Source organism: Prionailurus bengalensis, chromosome B2 (genome assembly GCF_016509475.1).
Source record: "Prionailurus bengalensis isolate Pbe53 chromosome B2, Fcat_Pben_1.1_paternal_pri, whole genome shotgun sequence".
NCBI lineage: Eukaryota > Metazoa > Chordata > Mammalia > Carnivora > Felidae > Prionailurus > Prionailurus bengalensis.
In genome coordinates, this window is record NC_057349.1 from 21,732,894 (window position 1) to 21,747,759 (window position 14,866).

General features: G+C 43.9%; 1 long non-coding RNA gene across 1 annotated transcript in view; it reads left to right on the forward strand.

Moving 5' to 3' along the window:
* The first annotated feature begins 726 nt into the window (after positions 1-726).
* LOC122489266 overlaps positions 727-14,866 on the forward strand; it is a 32,238-nt gene continuing 18,098 nt past the window's right edge. The window contains exon 1 of the long non-coding RNA XR_006298884.1: positions 727-1,020. This is a non-coding gene — a long non-coding RNA (uncharacterized LOC122489266). The remainder of the gene's footprint in view (positions 1,021-14,866) is intronic.

Consider the following 14,866-nt stretch of genomic DNA (forward strand, 5'->3'; position numbering starts at 1 on the left):
GGATGAGAAGCCTGAACAACAGGGAAGGTATATGGTGGGTACAACTCTGACTTCCTAGTGTACTACTTGCTTTGCTTCTCTGGATGCTTCTGAAAGTCTCATCTAAGGTAATGTCAAAGAATCGGGTAGACATCACAACCTTGAAGAAGTCTTAGGGTCTTGGGAAAGAGCTGAGGTCTTGTCTGCTTGAGCACATCCACTATGTGAATGAACCCCACACGTCCCATGTCCCCTCCCACAGGAGATCAGGGTCTCTTTCTAGTTGCACAATTCTGTTTTTCTTCCACTGGAGATCCAAGGGGACTCAGGGTTCAGCCCAGCTTTCCCATCAGGACTGTGGGCACGTATATGACAAACATTAAATCTCTATTAAAAAGCATTGGTTCAGAGTGTCTGGGTGGTTCAGTCGGTTAAGCATCCAACTCTTCATTTGGGCTCAGGTCATGATCTCACGGCTTGTGGGTTTCGAGGCTCACGTTGGGCTCTGAGCTGGCAGTGTGGACAGAGCCTGCTTTGGATTCTCTCTTATTCTCTGTCTGCCCCTCCTCTGCGTGTACTCTCTCTCTCAAAATAAATAAACATGAAAAAAAAAAGCATTGGTTCATAATTTTGAATTTGTTTTTCTTTTTCTTTTTTTTGGAACCAGATTCATTCACCCAGCCACATTTAACAGCTTCTGGGGCTGTGTGTCAGACATTCTGCTAGTTGCTGGCATAGAGTGATGGAGAAAGTAAACACAGTGCCTGGTCTCAGGGGCTCCCAGACCAGCAGGGCAGGCTGACAGATACACATTTGCTCACACCTGACTACTACGCAGGGGCAACATGCAGAGGCCCATGAAGGAGGCGTTGGGCTGGAGCTAGGGCTCCGGGTGTGACTTGGCCCCTGCCTTTTGTCCGGACTGGGTGACTCAGGGCAGCCAGGCTGGAGAGGCAGAAGGAAGCAAGGAGACTGATGGAGGAAATGCTTCAGAGAAGAGGAAATATGCAGAATGTCCCTTTCTCATCCCACGTGGCTCAGGTAGCTTTCTCTCCTATTATTCTAAGCTCTGCCTTGCTCATTCTGTTCCCCTTCCCTGCAGAGTTTAACCCTGTCTCTATTTTCTGTACTCTCACACAGGCACAGAAACGTGCATGTGAACATACACACACACACACCCCACTATGGCCTCTGCTCCAGCTTTTGGAACGTCTGTTTCAGGGAGGGAGTGGGCTCACTTGCATTTCTGATCTCAACTGTTGCTTTCACGGCAGCTGGCCTGCCTAGTGACGTTTTGTTCCTATTGAGACAGTAGAAAGCAAATAAATAGAGGCAAGCAAAACATGGAGTTCAAGGAAACAGAAGGAAGGGAGAGAGCTAAGCTGTTTTGCCCTTGTAGATAGGAAACCAAGTGCTTTGCTAACGATTACCTGGGGTAGGGTGGGACGGGGTGGGGGTGTGGGGGGGGAGGTGGGGTGGGGGTCTGCCCTGCCTGATGGTTACGTTCTATTTTCAAACCGAACAAGTTGGTATAAAAAATGAAACTCTCATAAAAGTTAAAATGGCAAGTGTCGATTTCCTTGTTTTCCGGATTTCACAACTCAGGCAGAAGAGGAGTTAAATTGTAGTAGTGCAAGGAAATAGCAGAGCAAAAGTCACTGTGCTGTTTCTTGGAACAATTTCTGCCCAACCAGTTATCATTTCTCAAGCCCTCTGAAAGCGTGCCAAAAGCTGTCTGCATAAGTAGCGACAGGCTGAGCAGCCAGCACTGGGTGTTCTAGTCTTTGGGCGTAATGCTCAGCAGCTTTTACAGTTATCTCTTTAATTGGCCTCTGATTTGCTTTTATTTTAAGCAGTGCCTTTTGGTGGAAAGTGCACTGAACTAGGAGTCAGAATATCTGGGGTCTAGTCTTACCAGGCCATAGCAAACGACTGCCTTTGGGAAGCATCGTATTTTTTACCCATGAGAGGAGAAGCAATTAAAGCAGAGGTCTTTAAGGCTTCTTCCTACCTCCAAGAGCCTTTGTTCTAGGTCAGGGGTTGGCAAACGATAGCCCCACTGCCTGTTTGTGTTCTGTCCATAGGCTAAGAGTGGTTCTTCCATTTTTAATGGTTGAATGAAATCAAAAGAAGAATAATATTTTGTGATCTATCAAGATTATCTGACTTCTAATTCAATGTCCATAAATAAAGTCTTATTGGCAATGGGCCTCTTCACTTGTCTATTGTCTACGGCGGCTTTTTTATTGCGGTGGTAGAGCTGAGTGGTTGCAGAGACCGCATGGCCTAAGATGTTTGCTATCTGGTCCTTTACAGAAAAAGTTTGCTGATACCTGTTGACCACAGTGAAACATATATTCTTACTTTCTGCATTCGTGAAAACGATATACCTCAGTGAGTTACTGTAAGAAGTAAATGAGCTAGGGGCACCTGGGTGGCTCAGTTGGTTAAGCATCCGATTTCGACTCAGGTCATTATCTCACAGCTCGTGAGTTCAAGCCCCACATTGGGCTCTATGCTGACAGCTCAGAGCCTGGAGCCTGCTTCAGATTCTCTGTCTCTGTATCTCTCACTGCCCCTCCCCGGCTCGTGCTCTGTCTCTCTCTCTCTCTCAAAAATAAATAAACATTAAAAAAAATAAAAGGAAGTAAATGAGCTAATGATGTTTATTGAAAAAGGATGTCATGTACATAAATACCTCAGCACCTGCGGGTTTCTGGATGGAGAAGGAAGAAACCCTCATTAGTAGTTTGTACAAAAACAAGCTATATTTCTCATTCAGCAGGGTTGCAAATGTATAGGATTGCAGTTGTGTGAAATTATGTGTACATCTGTAAGGGAAAATAACAAGAACTTACTTGCTAGGTTGGTATGATTCTAGACGAAGGGGTGTGTGTGTGTGTGTGCCTCAATTATTTAAACTACTGCTAAAACTGTTTTCAAATAAATACAAAAAGGGGGAAAGTATCCAGTCACCTTTACTTTGATATTAATGTTGAAAAAAAAAGGGTTTTTTAAAAAAATTTCCAGGTGAATGTTGAGCTTTAATGGAAGAGATTTAGTTATATGTGTGTTCCATACTAAGTTGTCTGTAGGCAGCTCTCTCCTAAACAATTGAAAGATATGAAGAGTTAAATATTGGAAACAATATATTTTTTATTTTTATATGATTTTTTAAAGTTGATTTATTTTGAGAGAGAGAGAGAGAGAGAGAGAGAGAACAGCATGAGCAAGGGAGGGGCAGAGAGAGGACAGAGAGAATCCAAAGCAGGCTCTGCACTGTCAGCACACAGAACCTGACATGGGGGCTTGATCTAACGAACCGTGAGACCATGACCTGAGCCAAAATCAGGAATCTGACACTTAACCAACTGACCCACCGAGGCTACCCAACACTATATGATTTTAGAAAAATTACAACAGCCATGATTTATGGGTTTTGTTATAATACTATTAGAATAACCCCTCACCTGTTAAATAGGTCATCTTTTACTTAAGTGTTTAGCAAGAAAAACAAAGTTCTACTTGTTTAAAATTTAACTAACTCAGAAAGCTGAGAGGAAAACCGAACATTTTCAATGGAGATTGGGTCAGTTTCAGGTTTGGCAAAATACACAAAGATCAAAGTCTTTCATGAGAGGTTCAGAGCTTGAGTGTGCCAAAGAATAACCTAGAGATAGTAGAACTTGGATTTCACATCCTATTTTCTAATAGTCACTGTCTAGGGAGCTTCCAGATCCACTCAGTTAATTTCATTTGTCATTGGTATATAAATAGCGATGTCCTTTCTCCATGAAAGTGACCAGCAGTTTGGTTGAACTGGTGGGTTCTCTGTGGATACAGCCTTACAGTGAGCTGTGTGCAAGCTTCACACAGAAAGTGGGATTGCCCCTCTCTCTTTCCTGAGGTGCAGAATGAAATTTCAGGAGGCTGGGGCACCCAATTCCCTGGGCTGGCAATGCAGCTTCTCTTGGTAGTAGCAGTGGGACCTTGGGCAAGCCACCTAATCCCGCTGAACCATGACTTCTTCATCTTAGTTTTTAAATTTTCATTTTAAGTGTATTTGTTTATTTTGAGAGAGAGAGAGGGAGCAAGCAAGCAGGGGAGGGCAGAGAGTGAGAATCCCAAGCATGAGCCTGCCATGGGGCTTGAACTCATGAACCATGAGATCATGACCCCAGCTGAAACCAGGAATCCAAGGCTTAACCGACCGAACCACCCAGGTGCCCCCACTTCTTCATCTTAAAAGAGGATGATAATAGAACTCACTTCATAGATTGGTGAATACTAAGAAAATTCGTGGAAAAGGGCTAACGTTCAATGAATGTTAGCCATCCTTATTATCATGGGTGGTCAGGGTAGCTAAAAAGCAAAAATGAATCAAATAGTTGTGGGGGGGAGGTTCAAGCAAATGCCTTTTCATTTTCTGCTAGCCCTGAGTCATGTGATAAATGTAGACTGTCCAGCTCACTGGTTTCTAAAGGATGGAAATGTCTGGCAGAATTTGTTATCAGCTTTAAGTCTGTAGAATGCCTTAGGCAGAAGTTCTTTAGCTCTTGATGAGTGATTTTTTTTTTTTTTTACATTAATATCCATCCAACAGAATGATGAAGTACATGCCGGCCATTGGATGTGTCAGGAATGGTCAATAAACAATGACAAAGGATCTTTCACATTCTCTCAATAAACACTGCTGCTCCTTCTCACCATCTTCCTTGATAAACACCAGCTGGAGTGAAGCTTTCACCCTAGAGGCAGCTCATTGCCATGATGGAGGATAAAGTCAGTGGCTGCCTGAATTTATCATTGCCCCTCTTTTTTTTTTTTAAAGGCATGGTAACTGGTGGGGGCTGCCTGGTTTTGGACCCTGGATTCTAGTGGCTTCCTTCCTCACGTGGCAGACATCAAGTGTGATGACTTATTTATCTTATTCTTTAACTCTGTCATCCCAGCTTCTTGCTGGGGTGGAATGAGGAGGAAAGAGACTTCAGAGCAGTTGAGTGTGAGAGTGGCCAATAGGGGAGGGGAGAAAGAGGATTTGAAGAGTGTGTTGTACATAAGGAATGGACATTCCCCTCTTTGCTGTTTTCATGAGAAACAACAGAAAGGAACTAAATGTATTTTTGAATGTTGAACTAGTGTTTAATTGAATGCTATACTGGACCAAGATGGGGCCACCACTCTCAGCTCCTAGCTTACTCCCTGTGCCTAGGACAGTGCCTGATGATGGTAAGCACTTAATACATATTCGTTGAATGAGATACCAGCATTCTGGTTCCAGGTATATATCTCGTGAATCCAATGCCATAGATCTCCAAATGTATACATTAAAGATAAACATCCTCTAAATCTCCTTTTTATGGAAGGAGCCAGTTATTATAACTCTTCTTTTGACATTTCCCTGTCCTCCTCTAGAGGAAGATAGATGTGTGGTAATATCCCATGAACAAGCTATAATATAGAAGGGAAAGTGATCTAATATAGGGGAGAAATGGCCCCAGGTCACAATCATGAGTGGGTGAGGAAAAGAAGGGGCAGAGACACACAGAGGTTGGTCATGTGATTCCTGATATGAGCTTGGGCATAGGGTTGAGGGACATCCTCTTATATTTTGTGCATGTAGGGCAGATGGAAGGGGGCTACTCTCTTACCCTGGACTTTTACTCCTGATTCTGACTCATTCAGTAGAGGAGAGGGGCAGGCGTATGTTTGTGTGTATGTGTGTGTGTGTGTGTGTGTGTGTGTGTGTGTGTAGCCTTGAGCCCTGTTTATAAGTTGAGCTTGAGGTCTGTACATGGGTCACAACTGTGCCCTAGTGGGCCCCTTCTCATGAGAGTGGGGGTTGGGAGGGCTTTAAAGGAACCAGTGGCTTTGGGAATAGTCATTCATGTAAGAACATAAATCCCACCAGATGATCATCATAAATTCAAATGTATTTAATTGAGTAAACATGTATTGTGCTCCTATCATGTGTCAAGTTCTAGGGCTAAAAAGATGAACAAGAAACAAAATCTATTCCCAGGTGTCCCACAGCTCAGTGAGAGAATATAAAAGTGTAATCAATATCATAATGAAGTACGCAGAAGGTGCTGTGGGAGGGGGGAGCAATCAATCTTCGGCTGTAAGCTATAGACAGCAGGCCATCTGAGTTGAGCCATAAAGGATGGTTAGAAGGTTGTCACATGGATGATGTGGGGGAGGGGAAGGAAAGGACATTTTATACAGAGAGAATAGCAAAGAACCAAAGAGGGGCCATGCAGAAATGCATGATCTTTTGTTGGCACAACAAAAGGTCAGAGATTCTAAAGTGTGTGGTTCTAAGGAGAAAGAAGGTAGAGGAGAAAATGGAAGGATACATCCTATCCCAAGGCTAGTCTGTTGCAGGTTGGGTTTTCCAAATGCTTAGATAGAGTTTGAAAGCATGATGTTTCTTAACCACCAAGGCTAATGAAAGAAGAGGAAACAGGATTGGGCAGAGAAAGAAATTGAATCCCAACATATACTCCACAAAACTTCAGCCACCCCAGTGGGAAGCCTTGTTCACCTCCTAGCTTTGGGCATCACTAGAAGAGTGGACCATTTAATGGCATACTTAGGAAGTCAGTCCCTGCCAACCCATGTATCTGCTCAAAGTTCTTAAAGGACCCTAGTTGGGGTAGTGGCATCCAATGAAGGGTTGGCTTTTATTAACTCCTCAGTGATAGTGAACACAGGTTCTACACCTAGACCAAGACCCAATTGTGGCCAAGAGAACCACCTTGAGAAATCTAAAAGCCAATTCATGGCTAAATGTGCTGTAATTATTGACCAGTCGTTGTGGGTTGCTATTAATACCTTGAGGGCAAGCTTTTCTATGAAGATAGAAGTCAACAGCCACAGACCTCTCAGTTTGGTGGTGAACATATCCTTGAACTCCATGCTTCTTTCCCTCTGTTGAATGATGAGACAGGCTGTCATACTTGACATTGCCAATAACCCTTCAGGAGGTCTGTGAGCATCAAATAAAGGGAACACCATGTTGTGTTCCAGCTCCAGTATGAGCTGGAATAATGAAAAAATATGGTTGAGGGCTCTTTGTTTTGTAAGCTGGGTAAGGCTAGAGAATGGCAGGGAGAGTGGAACAGAGTTGTGGCCCATTTGTCTTATTACTTGGTCCTCCAAAGACTCATCCTTGTCTTTTTTTAAAAAAAATATTTGAGAGAGAGAGAGAGAGAGAGAGAGAGAGAAAGAGAGAGCACATGAGCAGGGGAGGGCAGAGAGAGAGAAACATAGAATCTGAAGCAGGCTTCAGGCTCTGAGCTGTCAGCACAGAGCCCAACGCAAGCTTGAACTCTTGCACCGTGAGATCATGACCTGAGACAATGTCCGACGCTTAACCAACTGAGCCACCCAGGCACCCTGACTCATCCTTGTTTTTAACACCACACTGCCTTCATTTAAATCCTGGTGCAGGCACTTCTAGCTGTGTGACTCTGATCAAGTTACTTAACTTCTCTGTGCTGCAATTTCTTCATACATAAAATGGCAACAATAAAGACAATAACTACATAGGGTCATGGAAATTGTTATGAAGATTAAGTGCCTTGATGAGGCTGAAGAGCTTAGAACAATGTCTAATGTATAGTAAGTGTTCTGTAAGAGTTAGCTTTTACTATGATTATTGAAAGCCACTTAAAATCTATAGCCCCAAACATTTGAGACCCTGGAGACCTTTGAAAAAGAAGAAGAAAAGAGGAAAACAATGTGGAGATGGGCATGACACTTCCTTCCTTCACTTACTTAACTAATATTTTGGCAATAGATATCCAGTGCCAGGTAACTATATGAAGACATGGGGTAGCCTGAAGAAAGAAGATACAGTTTCTGCTCCTGAGGACTCACAGTTTAGCTGGGGTGGAGGGGGGGGTGCTTATACACTTAAGTAAAATATCAGAATATGACGTCCTATGTGCTTGATTAGAGGTATAGAGAGATGGCTACGGGAAGCGGCCAAGGCTTTGGAGAAGGAAGGTCATGGGGTGAGGAGGAACTCAGTGGGTGCAGGTGCCACGGGAGGAGGATTTTGCTGGTGGAGGTCGGAGCAGAATAAAAGCGAGAAGGTGTGGAGGGGCTCGATGCTCCATGCAGGGAGAGCTGAGCGCAGCCATTGCAGGAAGAGGTGCAGGCTGATGATGGAGCAGGTGAGCCAATGCCAGGCTGCTGACGGTCTTGAACCACCCAGCTGGGGGTTTGAACTTCCCTCTGACAGCAGAGTGCAGGGGCGAGATGTGATCAGAATCTGTGTCTCAGAAGTCTTGTCTGGCTTCACAGCCATCCAGAGTCCTTTATACTTCCTCCTGAGATCCTTGGTGCTTAGAGTGAGCTTTGGGGACCAGCAGGGCCCGTCAGCCATGCAGAATCTCAAGTCTTCCTCAGACCGGCCCCCCTCAAAACTCACCAGACCATTATAGTCTGGGCTACACTGCATATTTGGGTTCAGAGAGTTTGCCTTACAAATGTTGCCTTCTCCCTCATTCTGTTGCTGGAAGGCTGAGCTCCATGAGCAGCAAGAAGCTGGGGTTTTGGGGCTGAGGATTGGTCAGGTGAGGTGTCCTCTGGAAGGCTGTGGTTCCTATATCGCTGCCGGGGCTCCTCATCCGTGTCTGTCTCACATGGCTTTTCTCAGTCAGAGTGTTTGCACTCAGCAGCAGGGACACAGACATGTTTCAAGATGTTTCTGCTCATCAAAGGCTTAAAAATTGTCATTATCAGATTTTCATGTCCAGCCCTTGAAAGTAATAATCTGTTCCCATAGTTGTCTGCCCTGTCAGGCTTTCTCCTCCATTACATTAACAGCCCCATTTGTGATATTTATTTTCCAAGTTTCTCTACCCTTCTAGAAGTTTCCAAAGTTGCCTCTGGGTCTCTCTCTGTCTGTCTCTCTTTTTTTTTTTTGCAGAGTAGGGTGTCTTTTCAAACATTATTTAATCTACCAGCATCCCTTCAGTGGTAAGCACCATGAGAAGGAAGCCTTCCTCCTTTTCCAGGATGTATTAACCTCAAAGAAATAAGAACGTGGATCTGGGGAGAAGGAACAGTCACATCCCAATATCTAGGTGCTGCCTGTCACCGGCTCATACCCAAAGGCAAATGCATATGAGTTGGATGCTGCATTGCCCCAAGTAGATGAGCCTCTATTCATCAAAGACTTTCTTTGAAAGCTTAAAGTATATCTTTTCAGTGCTGCTCCGTATTTTTCTCAAGCTACTGTAGGGTTGGTATGCTAGTTCAAAGTACAGGAAAAGCCAGGGAAATTGTGAGAGAATTCTTTTTTGCCTTTCAACCTCATGTGGTTACTGAAAAAAAAAAAATCCGCAGACCTGCCTGGATGTATCTTACCGAATCAACTCTGGAAGCAGATAGCCCATAGCAGAACAGCCGAATTGGACATTCTGTTCTCACAGAATGAATGGTCTGCTGAGCAGTTAATCAGCTCTTCATTCCAACTCAGGCAAGAGAAAGAGACGAAGGAAGCTGGTGGGGAAGAACAGAACTTCACCTTGTGTATCAAGAGTAACTCTGAAAGGGATACTATTAGAATCTATTCCAACAAAGACATCCTACCAGATCCGAAGACGTGAAAACAAACAGAAAAGGATTCGAGTCCTGTCATATAGCACAGTGGTCAGACCAAGTTCGGTCAGCCTTGGCCCTATTAACATGCTGGGTTGGATAGTCTTCTGTGCAGGGCTGTCCTGTGCTTCATAGGGTGTTCAGCAGCATCCCTGGACACATTCCCTTGGTCGTAACAAGCAAAAAGTATCTCCAGACATTGCCACATGTCCCCTGGGGGTAACACCACTCCTGGCCAAGAAAAACTAGGCTAAAGAAAGGGCTAACTGGATTCATGACCCAACTCTGCCACCTACTAGCTCCATGATCTTAGATAAGTCTCTTAGTCTCTTGAGCTCAATTTTCTCATCTGTAAAAATGGGGCTACCTCACAGGATTACTATAGGATTAGGCACTTAAATATGCATAATCTAGCACATAGTACATGTTCAATAAACATCAACTATTTTTGTGATGATAATCACGTCCTCTCACCTGAGGTAAAATACTGTAACCTGTAAACTGGAACGACTCATGGATAAGAAGATTAAGGACAAAGACCACATCTTAGATTATCACATGGGGACGAGGTCTGCTGTAGTGGACAAAAGCACTGGTTCGCCCTACATTTGTGTTCAGCTAAAAGAAAAGCACTACACACATCGGATTAGCAGGGAAGCTCTGGAAATTCTGAAGGACTCAAACAGTGTTAATAGGGGTGCCGGATTTAACCTTGGAAATCTGGAAAACAACAGGGCACAGTGTAAACAGAGTAAAAAAAGAACAGAGGGCCTTTTAGAAGAGCTGTAAGGCTTAACCAAAATCCTTCCCCCTCCCTGTGCAACACCCACTGTCTCACTTAAGCGCCTCCCTTAGAAAAGTCCTTTGAGGTCTGAAGTAACCAGCAGTCCTTGCTGAGGAACATGGCAACTTCGCCTTCCACTGTAAGTTGCTCATGGTTCCTGAAGCCCGAAGCTGAAGCATCTGGTGTTCTCTGAGATACTGAACCAGGAACTCTAGGCAGAGCCTGGGGCTGGGGGTGCAGGACGGGGAGTCCCAAAGAATGGAGTTAAAATTGACTGAAAGGCCATTGCTTTTGATGGATTTTTGATGGATGCATAAAATCAAGCAAGATGTGAACTTTAAATTGATTGCAACATGTTACCTTATCACTGTGTTCCCTGATTAATTTCTGGTCTGATCTTATCTTGTATTTCCCAAGATGCTTCTGAAGGCTTTCATGTCCAGCTTAAATCACACTTTTCTTTTCTCCTGCCAGTATTCCATGTTCCCAGGGTGCGAGTAGACGGGGAAGCATTTTCTATAGGACAAGTTAGTGCTTTTGGGGGCCTCTCCCTTGCCTATAGCAAATTTCTCAGGGTGTGAAAGAAAAATCAGACTCCATGGAGTTCTTTTTGCTTTTTTTGGTATATCTTTAATCTGCAATCATTTCAAGGCCTTGGTTTATTTTTATATGTTACTCATCCACTTTTTTGCTTTATATTTCATTTTATCCTGTATTTAAATCTTCAAATTTCAATATCACCTTGAGTGTTATCTGGGTTATTCCTCATGCCAAAAGCTCAGAAATACCGGTGTATTTATGTAGGTTTATCTGGCTTTTTTTTTTTTTTCCTTGAGGTACTGTTATTAGTCAGAATCCTGGTAGAAAGAAGGTGGCTGAGTTGAAAAGAACATTAATGAAGCTCTTTGGGCAGAGTTAAAGGAAACAACTCTGGATGGCAAGGCACCTGGGAACCAGGAACAGCAAGGACCTGTGACCTCCCTGAAGCTTGAGGGGCCATGAGGGGTGGGGATAGGGTTGTCCGAGCCTGATAAGAAATGTACTGGAAGGGGCTCTCACAGGACGATAGCCACATGGGAATACAACCACCAACAGCCCTTTGGAGAGACACGAAGGAAGCAAAGAGAATAAACCCTCCAACTGTCTTTTCTCCCACTTTTTGGTTTCCTAGTGGTGCCTCTGATTGGCCAATTTGGATGACCCAGTACACAGAGATTAGCGTCCCTGACACAGAGAAGGGCAGTGAATAGATCTGGATTGAGGTGGGAATAAAGCACAAACAATAACCAACATCAACTTCTTCACTTTTGGCTGTTGAAATTCTCATTAGGGTATCAATAGATGAGCAACTCTCAGTAGATTATCAATGGTGATGAGTACACATGAATGCATGCCAATTCTATTCTTGTTATGATGAAATCAATTTTTGCTCTTCCTAGAGATATGTATATAGTTTTGTTTGTTTTAGGAAGCTTCTCTTTCTCCTGCTTGATCAGTCTGGTGTCCCTGTACAGAGTGGACAACTGTCTTTAAAAACCTGAATGCCCACACAAAGAATATATTGGAAATGTTAATTCTCAGCCCCCACATGACATCTACTGAACCAGAAACCTGATGGGGAGGGTGCCCACTGATTTGTGTTAACAAGCCCTCCAGGGAGTCTGACGCATGCTCGCGTTTGAGAAGCGTGGGGCAAGATGTTGTGCAGAACATCTCTGATACTTCTCTCACACCACACCTTTTTGTTCTGGGTGTTGCTGTGGCAACCAGCAGTGCATAGGTATAGCCTGACCACACCTCGCTTCAGCTGCACCACATATATCTTCTCTGCCTCTGGGCTTCTCTTCCACTGCGGTGTGGTATAACTGGGGGGAGCATGCTCAACTCTTCCTAGGCATGTGCAAACCTGGAAATGCTAAAGTGTTCATTAATAGTCCTGGGGCAGCCTTGTGGACCAATGGAGGTTGGGAGCCAGTAGATATATATCTCTCCCATGGTCCTGGGGTGAAGGCGCATTCAACATGGCTCCTAGTAGTTTCCAGTGGAACTGAGCTCTATTTGCCCAAAGTACTAACAAGCTCAGTAATACTCCTTTGGATTGGCTATCTGTCTTCCCAATCACTTTCTAAAATTAACCACTACATGCAAACCCTTGTCCCATGCTCTGCTTCTTGGAGGAATCCAAGCTAAGACAAATGTTCTTTCCTCATCCTTTAGCAATATTTTACTCAATAGTGCTTATTTTTACCATGCTAGCAGTGGCTATAATCTCTCTGGCAATATGGTTCCATAGTTCTCTGTCTCCCCAGTAGGTTAGTATTCTTGAGGTCAGGGACCTTATTCAAGGAATGAATACTCTTCATTCAAGGAATACTCCCTACCCACCCTTGTCCTGGCGGGTTTTTGTATAGTGCTGAGCACAATAAGTGTTGAATTTAACAGACTGTCAGCCATGTCTGATGACTTGTAAAGTCACATTGTAATATTCTCAGTGTGTCTGACTTTGGATAGTGTTCTCCTTTATTGTTACAATCTTGAAGTTATGGCCTTTCTCTTTGAGCTATTTTCAATCAAGTTGTTGCTCAAAAATGAGGTTGGATTGCTTGTGACCATTCAGTACAGCCAGGCCCCACTTCACAGACATTGAGCTGTGAAGTTGTAGAAGGTCCTATGTTCAGAAGGGTCCCACCCTTGGATAATGCTTGGCTCTTGCCAGTTGGAACAACTTCTCCTCCTCCTCCTCCTCCTCCTCCTCCTCCTTCTTCAATGTTTACTTATTTTTGAAAGAGAAAGAACACATAAGGAGGGGAGGGGCAGAGAGAGAGGGAGACACAGAATCTGAAGCAGGCTTCAGGCTCTGAGCTGTCAACACAGAGCCTGATGTGGGGCTGGAACTTACAAACCATGAGATCATGATCTGAGCTGAAGTTGGTCACTGAACCGACTGAGCCACCCAGGCGCCCTGCCATCTTGAACTTCTTAATAATTTTATCTTTGTGGTTGTGTTTTGTGAGTGAAGTTCAAAGGACATTGGAATATACATGTGAGCAGAGGAGATAGACATAACATATGCATCTATCCTTCCCTACTTCCCAGTGTAGTTGTTCATGATGTTCCATGAGCACAGAGTCCCAAGCCGAACCACACACAGGAAGCCAGCAACACTTAAAATGAATACCAGGCAAGTGTGTAATGTTCATGACTGAGCAATCTGAGAAGGGGAAGGTAAGTAAGGAGAGGAAGTGGGGAGAGAGGGTAAGGGGCCATGCTTTCCAGGTGGAACCAGAACATGCTTCCAAAGAAAGAAGGCAACGGTGTTCCAAGAAACACTGGAGACCAGGGAACCCTATCATTTCTCGCTCATTTTACTTCCCTGTATTAGCTCACCACTTCTTCTGAAAATGATGATATAGAAGAATAGGAAAAGGTAAGGTAACTCCATCCTTTCCTTTTGGTCTTCCTTACCTATCAATAAGCTGAAGAAAGAAAGTGTTGGTAGAATGGGCACGTAACAAGAGGTGCAATAAACACAGTTTGGTTAATTTTGTTCAGTGTCTCCATTGTTCTGATAAGAATAAAATGGATATATGAGCTATAAAATTCCAGTTGTTTAATTTCAGTGATTCTGCATACCAGCTGAATGTTGTTATGTTCGCACATAAAATGATCATTGCATGAGATAAAGATGAATGGGAAGATTTAAATATATTCACATGTGAAAAGAAATATTCATAAAAAAGAAAAATAAAAAATACATTAAAATTTGTGTATAATGAGCCACACTGTATGTGTGTGTCTCAAGCATGTAAAATAAAATGCTTTAATAAATAAGAAATAATAAGACTAAGGTGAGCTGCTTCTATTCCCAGTTAGAATGTGCCAGGCTTTGGGAATAAAAAGATAAAAGCCATCGTCCTTGCCCAAGGACTTCACAGATTAGCAGGGGATTCAGACAATCAACTCAACAATCAGAGAAGAGGGTGGTGAGAGCTCTGAACATCTAGCTGCTTGGGGATCAGGAGCAAAGACGGCAGGCATGTCAGTGGGGGTCTGGATGCTGGCTCACATAGCCCTGGTCACCGGTCACACACACACTCTAGCATGGCGCTTGGCACACAGTAGGCACGCAATCATCAGAGGAATGAATCTGATTCAGGGTAGTTTTCTGGAGGAGGTGATTTTTTTTATGTTTTTATTTTATTTTTGAGAGGGGGAGAGAGAGAGAGAGAGGGAGAGACATTGCACGAGTGGGGAAGGGGCAGAGAGAGAGGGAGACACAGGATCTGAAGCAGGTTCCAGGCTCTGAGCTATTAGCACAGAGCCCGACGTGGGGCTTGAACTCATGGACTGCAAGATCAGGACCTGAGCTGAAGTTGGCGCTCAACAAACTGAGCCACCCAGGCGCCTCTGGAGGAGGTGACTTCTTAACTGGAAGTTCAGTACCCTGAGCTTGCGGACACTCCAGTTGCTCCATTAACCTCCAAACATCAT